Source organism: Pongo pygmaeus, chromosome 2 (genome assembly GCF_028885625.2).
Source record: "Pongo pygmaeus isolate AG05252 chromosome 2, NHGRI_mPonPyg2-v2.0_pri, whole genome shotgun sequence".
Classification (NCBI taxonomy): domain Eukaryota; kingdom Metazoa; phylum Chordata; class Mammalia; order Primates; family Hominidae; genus Pongo; species Pongo pygmaeus.
The window spans coordinates 32,184,707-32,205,904 of record NC_085930.1 but is presented as its reverse complement, the minus strand read 5'-3'; the positions used below and the strand labels follow the sequence as shown (position 1 = coordinate 32,205,904).

Here is a 21,198-nt window from a genome sequence, read left to right as displayed (position 1 = left end):
ACTGAAATAAATTATTCAACTGGGTGATATATAGGCTATACCAGCTACTCAGTCTTATCAGCTAAAATATGACACTAGCCATTTAGAAATGTACCGATACTATTATTTTTCAGACTGTGAATATCTTTAAAAATTAGAATCAAAGCCAAGAAACAACTGTAAAATAATTAAGAAGTCAGGTGCATGCTAGGTCTAATAAATGAGTTAACACCCATGAAAGCCCTTAGTACACTAGGGTCACATGACTATGTTAGATTGTGACAACATCTAAGAAAACAAAAGGCATGACATCTGATCAAGCTTGGGATGTGATCATCAATTTTGCTATAGGAAATGCCTCATCCCATAAAAGGATGAAGTCAGTTTTTTAGGTACAAAGCTATACCATTTTCCTATTTGTCCTAAAAGCAAGTTCAAGCTGAGAAACCATCTTAAGGTTTGAATGAAGAAGTTCTGATAAAAAAAAGTACAGAAAAACCAGCTCGAAATTCCACTGAAAGGCAATGTTCAGCCATTGCTTTGTCAAGAAAGTTCTGACAACACAAAAGGGCTTCAATGGGGATGGCATGCCCAAGTGGACTTTTCTCACAAATGCATAACACTGGACAGATTTGGAATGTGCTGTTCTTTCTGCTAAAGACATTTTTCCACTCTTGGCCTTCCAAAACCCAGAGTTCAAAGCTTAACTACTAGTTATTTATGCAGGAGCAAATTGACCACAACACTATTAGAAAAAGACGTGAGTCAGTGTGTTTGGCTCTTTGTTTCTTTATTGTGTTCTTTGGAAAAGAAAGATTGTAAGGAAAGAAAAGCAGGGAAAGACTGACTGCCTTTGCATCTTTTCCTTGAGGGGTGTTTGCTTAAAAAATAATAACCCCAAACTGAGCTATTATTGAGATTTATGTTAAGCATTTTCAAGCTTTGAAACAGGAACAAAGTCCAACAGACCCCTGTGAGGCAAGCTTTTTTTTTGTTTGTTTTTTCTCATTATACAAATAGATAAATTGAGTTACTGACCAGTGAAGTAACTTCCCTGGTCTTGGTTGCATTCAATGAAAAGAAAGCACAAACTTAAGGTTTGGGATTTTAGATAACCACTCTGATCATGTCAAGCTGACAACCAAAAAGTTAATAATGTGTTCTGCTATGTCTTAGGGAGATGAGGTTTTCTAGCTTAACAGGAATTCTATTTCATATAATTCATATGTATTTATGCATGTGTGTTTGCATAGACACACACATATTAGAATAACCTCAACTTTCCACAATCTTTAGGAAATGAGACGGTTTGGATAATTAAAATTTTCTCAATAGCTGATATTTTATACCTTTAAGGATCAAAATATACTTGTTTTGATATATACTTAAAATACATAATGTTTTTCATTTTTAAAAGATGCTACCAAATATGTCAATAAATTTATAATTAGCTGTGATTCAGTGATTCTTTTAAAGATGTCCTCAAATCGTACAACTATTTGTGTCCACAGTGAATGCCATTTTGCTTTCTAAATTCTTGTGTTTGTATAGCTTCTTTTTTTCTTACTTTCTTGTTAGGCCTCCATACTTTTCTTTTTTCCTTCTGTCAGTGCACTTACTTGTTGCAGCTCCTCTCCTTTTTCTAGGTTGGTGCTTCAGGTCGGCTATGTTCTGAGAACTCAGAGAACCATGTGTGTTAACATTATTCATGAAGTAAAGGTAAATAGGCTCAAAGTGAAGCCTCCACGTGACTGCTTACGAATATAAACCTTAATGACCATTGTCTTTTATTCTCTGAGCACTTTTGATTTACTTTTTGTCCTCAATTGTGTACTATGAAGTTGAAATTGTCAAAAGTTAGAATTTTAGATAAATGAAATATCACTTTAAATATATTTTACTTCTAAAACTCAACTTGCAATAATTTAGTTTTTCTCCAGCGATTCAGATACTATTTACCCAATGAGCATTTATTGAATGCTGAGTGCCTCTGTCTGCTGCAGGGCCTCAGGACCACACAGTATTTCAGGGTCATCCCTGGGACCACCAGTATTCATTGTATAGTACCTTGATGGCAACAAATTTAAGATCTTATAACCATTTTAGTTGAAAGACTACCATATAAAGACAGTTTCCTGTTTTGTATATTTTAAATCTATGTGTGTTGAATGTCTCAAAAGACACCTATTAGGTAGCTGACTTGCTAGCTTTTTGGCACCTAGTGGGCGGGATGGGTCTTGAATTAGTTATCCTTGACAGTCCTTGAGTGAGAGCCTTCTTCTGGGTAGAGATGGGTATGATGTGAGAGGACACTTGCCCCAGGGAGGGCTCAGAGAAATGCAGAAAAAGTGGCCTCTCTTCCACAGTAAAAGGAAGAAAGGGGTTTTCACATTCCCCGTGCATTTGTTCTCTAAGTGGCTTTTTACTGGTTTCTGTGCCTTTCAACTGCAAACTATGGGTGCAGTAGAAACAGTCCTTGATGGCATCTAGCACAGGGCTTGGCACTCTCAATAACTATTGAATGAATGAATAAATGAGGTTGTCATGGAAGTCCTAACCAAACAAAACTGAGATAATAAAACTTGAGAAGAAAAGTCTTAAAAAAAAACCTCTTATGGTCCTTATTCCTTTGTTTTTATGAACTAAAATCTCTTCCACTATAGCTTGTAATTTCCTTTATTCTCACACTGTGTTTTTTTTTTTTGAGACAGGGTCTTACTCTGTTGTCCAGGCTGGAGTGTAGTGGCACAATTACAGCTCACTGCAGCCTCCACCTCCCGGGCTAAAGTGATCCTCTCACCTCAGCCTCTTGACTGGCTGGGACTACAGGCATGCACCACCACACCTGGCTAGTTTTTGTATATTTTGTAGAGATGGAGTTTCGCCATGTTGCCCGGGTTGGTCTCAAACTCCTAGGCTCAAGTGATCTACCTGTTTTCATCTCCCAAAGTGCTGGGATTACAGGCGTGAGCCAATGTTCCCAGCCACATTGGGCTTCTTAGAGCCATTTTCTTAAGATAACCTGGACTGATTCTTGGTAATTAAGACACAGGGGTAAAAAAGTCCGGACATTTCTGACAGGAAAATTGAAATCATGTAAGGTAGAATTGTGATAGTTAATATTGAGTGTCAACTCGACTGGATTGAAGGATGCCAAGTATTGTTCCTGGGTGTGTCTGTGAGGGTGTTGCCAAAGGAGATTAACATTTGAGTCACTGGACTGGGAAAGGCAGACCCACCCTCAATCTGGGTGGGCACCATCTAATCAACTGCCAGCACGGCTAGAATAAAGCAGGCAGAAGAAGGTGGAAAGAGCAGACTTGCTGAGTCTGCCGGCCTTCATTTTTCTCCTGTGTTGGATGCTTTGTGCCCTCAAACATTGGACTTCAAGTTCTTCAGCTTTTGGAGTCTTGGACTTACACCAGTGGTTTGCCAGGGGCTCTCAGGCCCTCGGCCACAGACGGAAGGCTGCACTGTCGGCCTCCCTACTTTTGAGGTTTTGGGACTTGGACTGGCTTCCTTGCTCCCCAGCTTGCAGACGGCCTATTGTGGGACTTCACCTTGTGATCATGTGAGCCAGTAATCCTTAATAAACTCCCTTTCATAAATACATCTATCCTATTAGCTCTGTCCCTCTAGAGAACCCTGACAAATACAAGAACTCTGGTACACTGACATTAAATATTGTAGGGAATATGCACAGGGCTTAAGGAGATTTATTGGTGCATCAAAATACAGGGGCCAGGATGCATCTAGGATGCTGGCAGCCTCAAGGAGAGTGTTGTAGAGCACAGCAGCACAAAACTCCAGAAACTCATGAGGTAAGATCTTAGATGAGACATTCAGAACAGCCAGATTTTTCCTGATGATGCCACAGCTGCCCACCACACACACACACACACACACACACACACACACACACACACACAAACCCACACGTGGACTCTATATATACTGTGCATTGACATGGTGAAGGGAGAGAGGTGCCCGTGAACTGGACAGGCATTGTGCAACCAGGAAAATTTCCTTTTTGGGGAACTGGTAGGGAGATTGAACTCTTGCCATTTAGTGCAAACAAAGAACAATTAAACAAAAAACAACCCCCCACCCAAACCAAACCAAAACCAAAGAAAAAGACCAAAAGTGTCAATCAGCCCATAAATAGTTTGCACTGCCACCATGAGCAATGCACAGCAGGACTCTGGCATAGTAAAGAGTTCATTAAATGAGCTACTAGGCACAGAGATCCTTAGTGCCCTTATTTGCAACACGTAGACAGCGACACTTGGAGCTGCTGCTCACCTAAATGACCGCTGTGCTGGCACTTAATTAAACATTCAATAATTGGTTTTCATTAGTATTAAATAAACTTTTATGGAGCACCTTCTGACTAGCAGACACTTTCTTACATGTTATCTTATTTAACTTTCACATCAATCCTGAGAGGTAAGTTTATTTTACAGCAGAGGAAGCAAAGGCTTGGCAAGACTTCCTGTCTTGCCCAGGATGGCTGCATTGTTCAGTGGTAAAAGTGGGACTTCATCTCAGGGCTTCTTATGCTAACTTCAGTGCTTTTTATTCAGGTCTTGGTAGTAGCTTCCCATAAATAATTTAAGGTATTTTATTTTGTCCGCATAAATTACACACATTTGGGCATTAAATAAAAAGGGGGATTTAAAACTATCATTTAAAAATTTACAGACAGGTTTAAAATGGGTGTCCTTTAAAATTATAAACTATACAGAAGATAACCTACAAAACTATTCCTGCTGACTAGCCCGTCAACACATGTTGGCTGCCAAATTATTGAGGAGAGTTTGGGTTCTCTTCTTGAAAAGCACATTCTCAATCACTCTTCCCTAAGCAAACCTTGCAGGTCAGTCTGCTTTCTTTTGCTGCACTTTCTTTTCTTTGCTACCAGGATGCTCCAAACTATTTCTGGATGTGATTTTGTTAAGATTCAGCCTGGATTAGTAGAAAGAAGAGGACTTCAGGGATGGGATGATCTAGGTTTATATTCCAGCCCCAACACTCACTATATTAATGATATAAAGAAATTGACTTAATCTCCCTAAGCCTCTACTGCCTTATGTGTAAATTGTAGATAAAACCCCCCCTACCAAATTCAAATGAAGGAATGTACATAAAATAAATGTAGTAAACTGTAAGTTTCTCCACAAAGGTTATTATCATCATTATTTATAGATGATTTTCACGTTTCAAAGTTCCCAAATTAAGATCCTTGCTAACACTCTTTTGCTGATGTGGTGACAATGAATTCTATTTCATAAATACGAGAAGCTATACATCTCCATTGTACTTTCTCTGTGGAAAAGGAGTCATGGATTCTTCCATTAGCCACTGGCTCATGTCTACAGATGCGAATTTTATTTATATGTATTCAAATGTGATTTAAACACATGGTGATTCTTTTATGGCTAGATATAAAAAATTTACAAGTTAAATGTTATTGCTATCTTTACCATTGACTCTAGAGCTTTCTTATGATACAATTTGTAAACATTTTACAAGGCAGAGGAAAATACACACCTATAATTATTTCTCGATGTTGTCTGGCTCATGACAGCAGGATAAAGTCTTTTATTACTTTAGAAAGAGTTTTCATTGAAGGTTTTTCCAGTCATTCCAAATAAACTTAGCTGTGAATGGAAAAGATACAGCTGATTGCCCTGGCTTCTTGTCCTGCTCTGTGCTGAGTCAGAAGGAAAGCATGTAGGGTGGCCGACCTCTGAAATCATTAAACATCTCTGTAAAGTATTGCTGTTAGAGATTCACTCTGGCTTATTTTCTGAAGGCTTGTTAATAGGTTAGAATCTAATCTGCAGACAGAATGTTTGATCACTTTGCTCACGGCTTTGCCAGGTACAGGATTTTATTGCATGGTTGGCCTGTTGGCACGATGATTCCTGAAGGGCTGTCGGTAAGCCAGCAAGTGCCAGGGGCACATCATTGTCAAATTCCAAGACATGCTACCTCCCCTGACCTGCTGGTGGAGAGCTTAGCCTTCTTCACAGTGTTTCAGGTTGTCCACTGCAGAACACAGAAATAGAGACAAAAATGCTCTGGGAAAATCTACGATAAAGAACTACTTTTCTTTAAAAGGTGGTGAGGTTTCAGGAGGAAAGAAAAGCAAAAATCTGTGAGCTGAATTTGTTTCTGATACCCAGGGATAGTCTGTCTCTGTAGAAATGGTCATATTGAAGACTGAAGCAATTGTATGTCTCAGCAGGTATTTAAACCACGCTTTTTCCCCAAAGGGAAAAGAAATGAGATGGTAATGAATAATGGAACTTTTTCATTCCTCATCCCATTTTGTTTATATAGTGATAAAGAATCCAGGCAGTGATAGGGTGTCATTCTGAGGGATTTTAAGCCACTAAAATAAAGGAAAAAAAGGAGGCAAACACCATTTGTACAATATTATTAAAATTACAGATATAGGGAAGAGGACTTCTTTAAAATAACATAACAGTTGGCAAAAGACCCTGTAGTCAGGCAATGCATTGAACATGATATTTAACGAACACTACTGCAGTCATAGCGTTCACTGGGGATAGAAAAAAGCATATCTTCTTCAATTTTTTCAGTAGTTTATATGCTTACAAAGGGACCTAAACCATAGCACATAAAAAGTTAAATAGTTTCTTGTTCAATACAGTATCCATTAGCCACATGTAGTTATTTAATTTTAAATTTAAAGAGATTAAAATAAAATGTAAAAAATCCAGTACCTCATTTGTGCTAGCCACATTTAAAGTGCTTAGCAGTCCTAGCACTTTGGGAGGCCGAGGTGGGGAGAGCACCTGAGCTCAGGAGTTCGAGACTATCTTGGGCAACATGGTGAAACCCTGTCTCTATTAAAATACCAAAATTAGCTGGGTGTGGTGGCACGCACCTGTAGTCCCAGCTACTTGGGAGGCTGAGGCAGGAGAATAACTTGAACCCAGGAGGTGGAGGTCACAGTGAGCCAAGATCATGCCACTGCACTCCAGCTTGGGCTACAGAGTGAGACTCTGTCTCAAAATAAAAATAAAAATAAAATAAAGTGCTTAGTAGCCATATGTGGCTAGTGGCTATCATATTGGAGAGCTCAGCTGTAGAAGGTAGAATTATTCCATCATTGTAGAAAGTTCTATTAGGCAGCCCTGACTTATTCAACACAGTGTATAGGTGACATATTACTGACGTTTAGAGTAACTGCTTGTTAGTTGAGAATAGGGAAGGATCAGTGCTTGTTATAATATTGATGAAGGCTTTAATAGGATTTTGAAATTATGGTTATTCTGACAGGTTGAAAGGAGAATGGGGGACATTTTCTGTAGAGAAAGGAAAAAGGAATGTTTGGGGGAGTAGTAGCCCATCAGGTTTAATTCCTGTTTATAGACTTGAGGGAGGTGAAGATGAAAAGAAGCTTTGAGGTGAGATAGGTTGTGAGACTCGACTGTCAAGCTAAAGTGTTTGTTCTACATTTCATAATGCTATTAAATCCTTTTGAGCAGGGCACTAACAATCCTGGGACAATGGTCACATGGAAAATAATTTTTCTTTGTGTAATCTGGTATATGGAGCACCAATATTAATATTAGAATACCATTAGGCATTCATTTTATGCCCCATGGTTAGCTGCAGGGTTGAGTGAAAGCCTAGTAACACTGTTTATGTGTGTGTGAGAGAGAGAAAGAGTGAGCAAGAGAGAGCATATATTTATGCTATGGGATGGGGAGGAAAGGGAGATGTGAAATGTGGAAGCTCAGTTCTTGGTTCTCTCAGAAAACCACACGGAAGACTGGGGTAGTGTTGGTCATTTCATGAAGTCCTAAAGAAATCAGGATATTCTAAATTTTGTTCAGAACTTTTATTCTTTCTAAGATGTTCATTTTCATCAAGGAATATTTCAGAATGGAAAGGAGTTTCTACCGTATCTGGATATACCCCAATTACATCAAAGCTTCAAGAATGAACTTAGGCCAAATTGTCCCTTTTTAGAACAATTTATGGGGACAGAGAGTAGCACAGTTAAAATCTTCTTTATTCACCGTCACCTCATTTTATTCCCCCACCCCTATTTTTTTCTTTTCTTTTCACATTTATTAAGCCCTTATTATGTGCCAAGCATTGAGGGTGCAGAGGTAAATAAGACACAAATCTTTCTGCAAGGAGCTCATGGTCTTTATGGAGATGGATACACAAATTAAACCCGTGCCATTATAGAATGGAGACAACTGTGGCAGGGCTTGTACAGAGTTCTAGGGAGTCTGAAGGAGATCCACGAGGCAGCTTGGGTCAGGCTGGTTTCAGGCATGTTCTCACAGAGGGGAAGATACTTACTTAATCTGAATCTTGGAAGAGGAGTATAAATTAATCTAGTAGATTAAGTGAGAAATACTACAAGCAGAGAGAGAAGATCAAGAACAAAAGCCAAAAAGCATAGCAGAATGTGAGCATGGGGAAAAAGCTAGGCTTTGTTTCCTTTTTTGTCTTTGGCACAGGATAAAGGAAGGGCTTGAGGTATATTTATTTCTATATATACTCTCACTGCAGGCTAAGCAGCAGGTGTAGACAACATAGACATTTTCCTAGGTGACTCTCATGGCTTGGGGGAAACATTTAAGTCATCTTTACTGTCATCATCTGGCTATGGTTTATGGTAAAAGTCGTGCCAAAGAGAATAATCTGGGGAGCTAGATACAAGTTCATTTAATGTGCCGAAGTGCCTTTGCGCTAATGTTTCTCACAGAATCATGGAAATTTCTACTGCCTTAAGAATGACATGCTAGACTGTCACTCTTTTTACCGGATTGGTGCCAAGCAACTTGTCTTCACTTGGGGAGAGTTTATGGACTAACTTTCAGCCCTTAAAAATTACCCTAGGGAGAAATGATGTTTTTTGTTTTGTTTTTTTTTTGTTTGTTTTTTGCTTTTCTAATTACACAGTCCTTACTTTTTTGGCTCTGAAATGACAGCATGGTTTTAGATAAAAAAACAAAAAAGAAAAAGAAATTAAAATCACTGTATTAAACAAGAAACAGAGCCAGTAAGCAGTGTCTAGGAACAGAGCCACTAGAATTCTCTCACTTTCTTTATGAGTCAGAGGCGTTGTCATAGGAAGTTTATTTTTATTTTTTTCCTTTATGATAGGACAAGACATCATGAGAAGCAGCACAGGCGGGCAGGAAGACCATGGACTTTGGAGTGTGACCTGGATAGAAGTACCTGCTCTGCCTCTTCCTAGCTGTGTGGCCCTAGGCAAGTTGCTTAATGAGTGGAGGCTTAGTTTTTCTCATCGTTAAATTGGGAATAATAATACCCTTCTTGCAGGGTTGACATGGGGAATATAGATAACGGGACTAGCACAATATCTGGTCCTGTTAGATAACAAATAGCTTTTATTATTATAACCATTAGTGATGTGTTTGAATTTCTCCCGTCTCCTTTAGATGACTATGAGCTACTTATTTTCTTAAAGGAGAGGGTGCTCAACTGTGCCACTTACAGGATACTGACCTCCAGGCACTAACTTTGTCAAGTGGAAAGATAATTCCCAGAGTAATGTCCTAAGAGAAACAGTAAATTTTATGGAGTGGGAGGTCTGAGTGTCATAGATAAACTAAATAAAATAATTCCTCATTCAGTAAATTACACCAGATTATCAGTGTGTTCCTCCTACAGAAATTAGCTCCCTATTGATGGTGAGAAAGCAAATGCTCAAAGAAAATATTTGGCCAACAATCTTGGTTAGTTAATGATACTAAAGATAAAGCAGGGAATTAACAGCTCAGAGACTGACGAGCTAGTTCAAAGAATTATCTAGGCTCCTTGTTTATTGAACTTATTGCTCATTGTTGGCCGCTTCTCTCTATACAGTATCCAGAGAGTGGGATGGAAAGGAAGAGACAACTTCAATTTGTCCAGTGTTCTAAAGATTTTTTGGGTAGAAGTGGAGGTTGAAGATATGAGAGAGAGAGAAAGAGAGAGAGAGAGACTTGAATAATAATTCTGGCATTCTTGCTATTATTGCAATAAAGAATTGAGCCATAGAACAAAGGCATGTTATCTGCTTCTTTTGTTCCTTTTTCACCTGGGTTTTAGAAATCTCTCTACATACCTTATAGTGACATTCAGTATGTATTACTTAACAACTAGCAAGACTGAAAATACCATGTTCTGACTGATCTTGAGATAATGCTGCAGGAAGTGATTCTTAAACTATTCTTAAGCTGTTCCGCAGAATATCAGTCCCAGGAGATGCGTTCAGGCAGGGTAGATCTGTTGTCAAATGTTTAAGGAACACTTGATTGTAACATCTTTGAAGGATGAAAATATATATAGCATATAAAAATTTCTGTGAAGTCATGCAGTGAATAAAAATGTTTAATATTGTTTCATTGAGTGTTTCTAAAACTTATTTGACCACAGAACTTTTTTCTGTATAAACATTGATGCATCCCAGGTAGTGGTGTTTTGAAATGCACTTTGGAAAATGTTGAAGCAAGGGATGCAGAGATTTTACACAAAAGTCTTTATTAAACAGTTATCTTTCTCCAGTTAAAATGGAGTTTTTAGATCAGAAACCCTGTATTGTATGTGAGAAATTCCCCTTTGGCTGGTCTCAAAATACAGATTGGTAGGAATATAAGCCTTTTAAGACTCTTTAAGCCATTTTCTAATTATTATTTGTTTTTTTACTTTCCACTTACCCTTGATCTTGTTTGGCCTTTTGAGATATGTGGGATTGACCTCTGTATTCTGAGAAACAAAAATGCTCTTGCTATATCTTGGAAGGTCATGTGGCTATTTGACATTTTATCCCATTTTGACTGATTTTGTATAAATACTTTGAGCCCTTCCTAGGTATTGTAAGTATAATCCATTTACCGTACTAAATTAGTAACCATAAAATGCATGCTTAATTAGTATCTTTCTGAAAAATACTTGACAGGACCTCACATGTCTCTAAGTGGTAAAGAAGGTAGTTATTTAAAAATTGTTCGCTTAAGATAAATAAATTAAGGCACAGAGATGATCACTGACATTCCCCTTGCCCCAGAGAGAGTCAAGGTGTTTTTGAAATTAAAACACTGAAGATTTTCTGGTGATTCACAAGTCACATGCACACCAACTCCATAGCTTCATCTCTATGGACACAAAAAATGATCTTAGAGGATTGCTGTTTTGCTGTGAATGTCATAATTTTTACTAAGCAAGCAGCTCTCCTCTGGTGTGCCAAGGATTTTTTTTATGGTCCTAATTGATCAGTATCCCCCAAAGGGTTCTGAATTATGCAAGTGTCTCAAGTCTTAACAAGCCATCCCCACACAGCTGTGCAATGGAAATGTTCAACAGAAAGGTATTCACTTCAGTCTAGGCAAGACCCTGGCTGCTCCCTGGAGAGACCCAGATTTAGAGGAGCAGGTTCTGGACCCTCTGGTCTGGAGAAGCCTGTTTGGCCCATTTCTGTCTTTTTTCTCCCAGGTCCCTTCCCCTTACTCCACTGACAGGGAGGGTCTAGTCACCGCAGGCTTCCTCAGTCTTTGTGCTTGTCTCTCACTGACCCCCAGCTGCCAGGCTTTGTTTATTACTGAATTGAGCATTTAGATTCAGTCTTGGCAGGTGGTAGCCTTGGAAAGAACATTTTCTAAGATTGTTTTAGTTTTCTTTCAAATAAACTTCCACAAGCCCGGACATTTCAGTCATTGCTAATGCCAGAAATGTGGGTGATTTATTCTTAGAGGCTTAAATTAGGATTTTTTTAAAAAAGAAAACTAACAATGTGATCTACTACAATGGTATACGTTTTAGCCATTGGTTGTAAGGGACACTTTGCTCTGCCTTCGATCTGAAAAATTTAAATCTAAAGGCCCCTTCTGGGACCAGATCAGTTTCTATTGAGACACCCAGCCCCTGGCTCCCTCTACTGGTGAACAACCTCCCTCTCCATTTGGGCGGCAGGGGATTGTAATTAACTGGGGGCTGGAAAAGGGACTAGACATGTCCTTAAACTAGAACTGTGGATCCAACAGCATATTTTTGCCACAGATCCCCTTTCTTTCCTCACTCTTCCAACCTCAACAATCTTGGCTACCTAACTCACAAATTCTTAGCTCCCCCTAGTGCCTCCCTTCATGTACTTTTTGGCTTTAATCTTATGTCTGCCATTTAACAAGAAGCCGCTTGTTTGGATTGATAGCATTGATGAACACCATGACTCCTGGACTTTAAGACTGGGCAATCGCTAAGTAGACCTTTAAAGAAATACAATAATGTACAACGATCACTGAATTTATGAATGAAGTTTAGGCTTATTGTCAGAGTGTAGACAGCATGCTAGTTGGAGGAAGATCCTAAATGGGATGATGGCTTGAAAATGTGTCCCACCTGCCCCATCACAGTGCTCTTCGGTCAGCTGTTAATATTTGAAATCCTCCTACTGAACTGAAGGCAGCTGCAACTTAACCCCTCTGCTGCCATAAACTAGCCATAATTGCCTTAGAACCCAAAGCCTCAATTATGGAGGCCACTGGCCCAGACTTCCAAAAAGCAGCTGTTTTATCTAGCTAACGGAGGGGACTAGAGAAGGTCCCCAATAGGCTAGATACATGTTATTTCCTAGAGAAGTTGACAGCTGACACCCACACCCAGGCCTATGTAGTTAGAGTTGGAAAAGTAGCACATGAAATAATTAATTGTCTTCAGTCTCAGCACATCAAATGATCCAATGCCTAAATACCCTGTGATGTAAACACATCAATTGGAAGCTTAAGAGGGACAGTCTTCAAGAAAGACTTACTTAAAAGAATGTTTTCACAATGATGCTTAGCCATAGACTGTGTTAAATTTAACATATAATAAATCAGTTTTAGAAACACACTTACTATTTCGGAGATATGGAAACAATTGTCAGGCATGCTTCAGAGGAAAGTGAAGAAGCATCTGGGCTAACATCTGTCTGCTTATTCAGGGTAAATTGTTTACAGAAGCAATACAAGAATATTCTTTCCTGCCTTCGTCACTTTCTATGATGGAGTGACTTTATGTGTTACCAATAATTGTGTTGTTATTTTAGCAGAGAACATTTCAATGACTTGACATCCATGGAGTTATTATCCTGGGTCAGAGTCAAGTCTAAAAGCAGGTGAAATGAGGTTCTTTTCCCACTTGAGGTCCAGTCAAATGATAAGAAGAGTTTTAATAGATATGGTACTTATAAAGCTTTCACACCTGTGTCATCCAGGCTTCAATTAGTGTTGTATTTAAAGAACCCTGACTCAAACAGAAAGTCATCTCTCAAGCATTTGAGAGGGTCTGGTTTTGGACAATCCTATTAAAATCTCTTGTAGCATTTCAAAACTTTCAGAGATTCTCCCTCCTCTGTTTCAGAGGAATAAACTCTCTTAGCTTCACTGTCTTGTCTCTATACTCTTGGTCCCTTGACCACCTCTCCTCTCTGTTACAATGAATCTCATACCTACACATTCTGACTGATGTGTCCCTTAATGTTTTTCCTGATTATCCATTATGGGTATTTTGCTCTTTCTCTCATTAGAGGCCAAGGAAGGTACAAAATGGTTAAACTGGCAACACTTTGTCTGTTGGGTGGAAGAGGAGAGTTACGCTGTAAATCTCACATTCTAATTCATTTGTTCTCTCAAATGAATATTGGAACTAAATCTTAAGCCTCCTGTAAAAAATAATACAGTTTCTAGAACTCAAGTAAATATGGGAAGAACTAGTGAGAATATTGCAGACAGGAAAATGGCTTAGCCATTGCTAAGGCTAAAATGAACTCTCCTACATTTCCCAAAGCAAGGGAGAATCTTAAACTCAATACCTTTGAGACCTGAGTCACTATATGTCCGTATAGACCCTATTTTCTACAAAGTAAAATTTACTTTGTAAATCCGTTACTGTGTAGAAAGTAGTTTTATAGACTATATTTTCTACAAGTAAGAAAGGAGTTTAGGAAAATGGATATTTTATACTTAGCTTTTTTCCCCATTCATTCACCCACTCAACACAGATTTACTGAGCAGCTACTATGTACCATATCCTGGGCTGGTTAAAAGCATACCATCCCTGTGACGGTGATGACCACTGACTTCACTTTTCACAAGAATTTATGTCAACGTGTCCTAGACATTTGGTAGTAGAGGTATAGCTGTAGTCCAAACCTCTACCAAGCTATGGTTTCTGAGAGCCCTGTAAGTTAAGTGCCTACGGAATGATCAGCATAGTCAAAGACACCTTAGATTCACATTATACGAGGAGCCACATTGTAGTTATTCAAGATTAAGCACTGGTTGGAGACTCTGGCTGTATGAACTGCAGCCTTGGGTGTGCTGTACTCATCTGGGTAGCCTTGGGAAAGACATTAATCTTGCTGATCTTTTGCCCCTGTAAAATTAACTTTTAGTTACAATTAGCTCCAAGGTCTTTTCCAGCATTTATCTTTTGTGATTCTCTAAAGTTTTTTTAATTTCCAAGAAGTTATAATAGGTACTGGATAAGTAAAATGGCTTTGAAACCTCATCTCAGATATTCTGTTGGAGGCAAGTAGCAATTTTAAATTACTGTCTTCTAGGTATGTGAATTAAAGTTTAGAAAAATGTGAAACTTTTACATTTGATAGGGTGAAAATTTATATCCTATTTAAGAGAAGTATGAGGAAATTTTTGGTAATGAGAGAAGCCACAAGTATGAGTGGTTCTTTAGAAACTTGTTTTATGAGAATTAAAAAGAGATTTTTTTCCAGTGAAAGAACAAAGGAGATGTCACAGAGGGACTATGACTGCATCTGCACATCCTGAAAGGTTTGCTGAAGGAGAGAAGCGTCAGTTTTTGTTGTCCAGGAGGGACAATGGAAGTGAACCCCAAATAAATAGAGGACACCGAGGGTGAATTGTCAGGTGTGTGTTCATATTTTACATAGTCAGCTGAAGTTGTTGCTTTTGCTGTTATCCTACGTTGAGAAGTTAGAATTTATTATTTTTATTTTTATTGATTACTGTATGATCAGTTTTGGTGAACACATTTTGTTTTATTCACTTTAGTTTGATCTGATGCAATTTCAGTGGCTTCATGGATTTGAGTACACAGGGCTCCAGGCTTGTAGACATTCTAATCTTGTGTGACTCCCTTTAACCCCATTCCTGCAAATCTGCTTGAGGAAAAACTATGAAGAACCTTCTTCCTCAAACAACAAACACAGTTACTAAAGTGATAGAGGGATCTCTGATTAGCAGCTTTTCTCTGTTGGTGTTGAAATTTGGTTAATGCTCATACTTCTTATTCCTTATCTCTCTAGAAAGGGGAACTTTAGTAGAGCTATAATTTAGTACTGTGGGGTGTAACCTGCTGTTAATGTCTGCCAGGTCACTGGAAGATCTTCTTCATTATACTCTTAGCGTTTTGTGACAACTTTTGAACAGGTTCTTTAAATAAATGTGTATTCCTAGATGCTTTAGGGATTGAGAGATCCTTTTCACACTGCTACAAAGAAAGATTCTCTAAATTCCAAAGGGCATTCATTCTCCCCTTAATTCTCCTCTCCTCTCCTTTTGGTTTTCTTTTCACTCAATAGTTAGACCAGTGCACCTTTCACAAGAATACACTCAAGTTTCAAGATCTGTACCTTCTTTAACTTATGTACATGTATGTTTATAGGGATCTGGTTGAAGAGAAGGAGGTCAAGGCAGAAACACCTAGCTCCCAGAGGGTTACTTGGAGGACCAGAGGTTTTAGGAAATACGGTGTGTCTCAATCTGTCTGCAAGTTTCCATACCAAAGTGAGTAACCATGGATAAGGAGTAAATTGCTGTTTCTAACTTTTAACTTGCAAATAAGCACTCAACATTACACTTTTCAGGAGACTTAGAGCTGGTTTTGTTGACGTGACCCATCCATTAGTTAAAAACATGTTTTAAGGAGGTTTTTTTTTTAAACTCATAGTATAGCTTTTAGAATTATGACTAGTGAATTACTGTGGGGTTTTAAATATGGGGCAAACCTGAAATCATTTTCATCATTAGAACCAAGCTGTTCTTTTCTGCTAAAGAAGGAGGGCTAAGGAGAAGGGCATAGTAGAGATGGATCTTATACTCTCATTGATTAAAAAACAACAAACAAATAAAAAGACAAGAGCAGACATGGATTTTTGTTCTTCCCCATCCCCTCATGTTCACATAAATGAGGGTTGGGAGAAGTTGCATTTCGTAACAGAGCTCCTAATCTTGCTTTTCTCCTAGGGCACGTCTGTGATTCCTCCAGCTTTTCTTTCAAGTCCCTTTTCACCCCAATCCTCTTCTCCTTGATTTTTATTTCATAAATAGGAATAAAGTGGCATATGTTTTCTGATCATGAAAAGGATATCATTTTATAATTTTGACAATAGTAGAACATCTAAAATGCACATTTCTGTAGGATCAGCAAGCCCTCGAAATCAGTAGAGCTCCCTACTTGTGTCTCTAGTGAAAGGGGTAGCTTCTCATCTTATCTTTTCTGAGAAACATTAAGAAGTCCTCCCAAGCCTGCCGCAATGGCATTGGTTGGGTATAGTCATGGACTTGATCAAGAGGCAGCTATATAATGGCAAAAAGAGGAGACTCACGTGAAATATCCACATCCCATGCAGAAGGGGAGATTTGGGGGCGACTACGTGAAACTTCAACACTGATTTTTCTAAAAGCTTAAGAAGAGCAGTGTCATCTTGCTTGGTATGTACCCTATGGAGAAAGGATAGCTTTGCCCCTGGGAAAGTTAGATCATGAGCAATCTAAGATGATCTCACTCAGTTATTTAGGGGCTTGAACTTGATGGGACATAGGGAAGGCAGTTACTGTTCAACGGTTCATAGCTGGTCCGGTGGATTAATTGCCAGAGAAAGCAGAAGCAAACCCTTGGAGAATATACTTTTATCTCCAAACTTAGGAATAACTGGAAGCTCATTTAAACTGGGAGCATTTCACCCTCCACACCAAGAAAAGATAACTTCCCTCAAGGGGATCTGGTGAATGAAGCAGCGTATTTTCATCCTTGTGATAATGGGTGTGAGTCAGGCACTACCATAAAAGAAGAATTAACTTGAATGCGCCACATACTTGGTCTGGCCTTGTCCCATACCTGTACTCTTGTCATGGTTGATTACCTATGTACATCAGATATAAAGCAAGCAGTCTGCATTGTGGCATGAGATAAAAGGTATGTTAATATGCTCAGGTCACATATTATCTTGCCCAATAGTAATTTTATATCATTTGCTTAAAGGAAACTGCACTTATTGCAATATTTTTTTCCAATGAAGAAAAATTTAACATGACTGAAACTTTACATGTAACCTTGCATTTGAGTAACAGCATTGAATCCTCTCCATCTCAAACAGAACTTTTAAATATTTTTATTACTTTTGATATGCAAAAGCTAAGGAGAAATGGTTTGGAAGACCTAAGTTAAATTTCTAATGAGTCTTGTTTCTTTAATAGGGGAGAATTTTATACAGCTTCGATGAGTTTTTTCTTTCTACATGAGATAATATAAACAAACAAAAAAATAAAAAAGTGAAACATTTCTCTTCTTACTTTAAGAACCTTAAGGGCTAAAAGAGTGGTTTGGTTTCCTGACTGGCACTTTTGGTTTGCCTTCTCTAAGTGGTCTTGAGCAATTCCCCAGAGGAAACATTTGAAGAGGGTTTTTCTCCCACTTGAGAGAGTTTCATCCCACACAACCCGCAGAATTTAATGGCAAACTTCATGGACCAAGTGTCTGGTTTTACAGAAGTGGCTGTGGAGTATGTTTTTCCTTTCACAGGTGCACATTTATTCTACCTTAGGAATAAGAAGAGATCATTTTATTTTAAAGAGGGTAGCTTAAACATTGAATATCTCTAATAATTGGATGCCAGTCAGGTAGGTTGTAATTTACTAAATGAGGGGAAAAAAAGGTGGAAAGAAGGATTAAAACTTCCAAAGCCTTTCTCGCTGATCTTTCTTCACAACCATCTGGTGTGCACAGAAGTATTGTATAATCTGGCCTCTATTATTCTCTTACTGTGAAATATATTGAAATGCTTTATGTTTAGGTGTGTGTACAGAAATTCATGAAGTTCTTTTATACACTTTCTTAGTTCCATCACAATTCTCATTTTAGGATGTCGTGAAAAGATAGCCTGGTGAGAGAGCACATTTTACCCTGGCTTGTAAATTTGGATTTGTTCCTTCCTATCTACCAGCCACCTGATTACTTACTGTCCCCGTGCAAAGGCACCCGTTCACATCATTTTTTTCCAAGCGCTAAAACCTGGAAAGATATTTTTTTAAAGGACTCACAGAAGCTGTCTTGGGGGTTTGGAAAACATCACAAAATTGTTAGCAGACCTTTTGACTGTGCTATTTTTAGGAAGTTAACTGTGTTCTTTTAAAGTACATTTTTGACAATGGGACAACGTTTTCCTTGTCCCCACTGATGTGTGAAATATGTACAGTGAAAACCGTCAGTACAACACCCCAAACAGATACATTTTAAACTCAGCAACAGTGAGCAACAGGAGAAAAAGTGATTTAAAAAGAGAAAGGTTTCGCAATATTTATGCTGCTGTTTCTTCCCTGAGGGAGCTTTTATTTTACCATTCAAACAGAAGTTTGTTTTCAAACCAGTTGCTAGTTAAAGGAGCAGCGGATCGCGCATCCCTAAGAATCAGCTCTAACCAAACAGCAAACGCGTTGGCCAGAGGGTGACTTATTCCCCCATAGCAACTCCTGGTAGGTGAGCTGCCTGCAGAAGTGCTATCTTACCTTGAGCACGTAAGATCAGGGAGAGAGGCTCGCGGGCTCCCACGGAGAGGATCGGGGAAGGGCTGTGATCTGCTGCTGGTAACATGCACTTGGCTTTTATGGGCAGGTGGGAGGAGCTGCTCCTCATAGTAGGTGGGCAGGGAAGGAGCGGCGGGCGGGCAGCCTCTGGAGGAGCTGGACACTCTTCTCTGGGGAGGGGCGGGCAGAGACGGGAGCCCGCAAGGCGGAGGAGAGACGACTGGGCGGGGGGAGGGGGGGCGCGGTCACGACGGAGGAAGGAGTGGAAAAGGGAGAGAGAGGGAGAAGGGAAAAAAGAGAGGGAACGAGAAATAGAGAAAGGGATCTAGACCACAGATGGGGAAAGGTGGGGGGGAGAAAATGAATAGCGGAGACAGAGAGAGAGAGAGAGAGAGACAGACAGACAGAGAGAGAGAGTGAGTGAGTCTGGGAGGAAAGGGGAATTGGAGTATTTTCCGTTTTTGCATGACATTTTTTGGCAGGGGGAGTTGTGGGTGATTGTGACTTTTGAAGGTGTTTTCTGTGAATTTGGGAATTTGAAAAGCTACATAGAGGTCCGGGAGAACTGAAGGGTTTCTAAGAGAGGCAAGGGAGGGGAAGCTGGGCGTCCGGGCGGCAGAGCCAAAGTGCAGGGTGGACCCGGACCTGGAGCTGGAGGCACTGACATAGCCTGGAGCCAGGCAGCCCCCAGCCCTCAGCCCCGTCCCACCGCCCGCAGGTGAAAACCGCCCCATCCCTTTCCCTCCAGGCAAGGCTTATTTGACAAGAAAGTTCCTGCGCTCCCTGTCCTCTGAGCATCCAGAGGCCCCTTTTGAGACTTCGGCAGCATTAAAGTAAATCCAGCAACGGGGAGGTTCCGCGTGGACTTGCTTGTGGAGAGAGGAACCTCAGAACCAGCCTGGGTATTCCAGTATCTGCTTATGTAACATAGGATTTCAGAGCTCTCTGCCCTCTGGTTATTTTCGGTATTTAAAACACTCTCATTCCTAACAATCGGAAAACGTCTTGGTGCCACAGTTCTTTCTCAGTGTGTCTTAAATATTAAGAGAGGATTCAACCAACAAGTGGCTAAAGGATCAGTCTGAAATTACTAAGAAATGCATTCAGAGAAAGAAAAACAAGCTCCTTTCGCTGCTGAGTGGTGACTCACTTCCTAGCCCAAGCCTGATTTTTGCCACCAAAGGAATTAAAGCATTTTAAAAGAGAACCTGAGACTTGGGGTGGGAGATACAGTACCGGGAGGGGGGAAAAGGTGGGAATGGGAGGGGGGAGGGATGGGTAGGCTAGAAATAATAAAGGAACGAACTTATCCTGAATATGTATATATGTACTTGATTCGGTGTTCACTGCAACCTTATGAGGTAGGTATGATTCATATTGTGCAGATTTATTTATTTTTTTTAATTTAAAGAAAGGCATCTCTAAGGGTTTAAATAACTAGCTCAAGCTAGCGAGAGGGGGAGCCACAGCCAGCGGGCTTGCAAACCTTAGGCACTCTTCAGTACACCAGGCTGCCGTATAGAACACCTAGGTTGGTCTCAGGTTAGATCCTGATGTCATTGGCTGGTAGCAGGCTCCAAGAGAAGGAAACATGATGGTGAAGAGCAGAATTACTCAAACTTAGCACTACTGAAACTTTCGGGAGGATATTTCTCTGTTGTAGGGACCTCTCCTGTGCGTTGTAGAATGTTAAGCAGTATCCGTAGCCTCTACCCACCAGATGCCAGTAGCAGTACCCACTCCGCACTCCCCACCCAGCTGTGAAAATAAAAAATGTCTCTAGATTTAGCCAAATGTCGCTGAGGGACAAAATCTCCTCCTCTTCTTAAGAACTATTCGTCTAAAAAAGTCCACAACTATAAAAAAGCATTTTAAAAGAATCTATTAAGAAAATACCCAATAGTGCCATTTGGATAATAATAATACCTACGTCCATATGTGCCGAGTTTACACTGCACTTAGGTTTTTACATACGTGTTTCCATCTGTTAGCTTCAAGAGCTCAAAGCCTCAATTGCTTCCTTTGTAACTAAGCTCATTCTCAATTGGTTACGTCTGGGAGTCAACGAAATAAACTCCCATGTGCCTGGGATATGAGGCAAGAACAATCATATACGAAATAAAAAATTTAAAATTTTTATCGTAAACACAAATTTGACATTAGAGTTTTCAAATTTACTCATGATGTTTTGCATTATTGATTATTTGCCTTTTTGTAATTTTTTATCTCTATGTTCCCTATTCAAATTATATTCAATAATTTTTTGGCTGCACAAAGTTATAACTAGTGGCTTACGAGCTAGTAAAAAATAAGTGCTCAATAAATATGTATAGTCTCGCTAATTGAATAAACAGCAATATTGAGGACTGACAATAGAGAATGGTCAGCATTTGTTAGT

The 21,198-nt window shown here is 39.4% G+C and overlaps 1 protein-coding gene and 1 long non-coding RNA gene across 9 annotated transcripts in view; one reads left to right on the top strand and one right to left on the bottom strand.

Moving 5' to 3' along the window:
- COL8A1 (collagen type VIII alpha 1 chain) overlaps positions 1 to 19,228 on the bottom strand; it is a 155,472-nt gene extending 136,244 nt beyond the window's left edge. For 2 of the 8 annotated variants that reach the window (XM_063661502.1, XM_063661501.1), the window contains exon 1: positions 18,783 to 18,962. The gene's annotated coding sequence lies outside the window, so the exon portion shown is untranslated. Of the gene's footprint in view, positions 1 to 18,782 lie in introns of all 8 variants that reach the window. The other 6 variants (XM_063661506.1, XM_063661505.1, XM_054482982.2 and 3 more) reach the window with 5 other exon arrangements.
- Positions 14,982 to 21,198, top strand: part of LOC134739148 (uncharacterized) — a 233,160-nt gene continuing 226,943 nt past the window's right edge. Inside the window, exon 1 of the long non-coding RNA XR_010125666.1 lies at positions 14,982 to 18,749. This is a non-coding gene — a long non-coding RNA (uncharacterized LOC134739148). The remainder of the gene's footprint in view (positions 18,750 to 21,198) is intronic.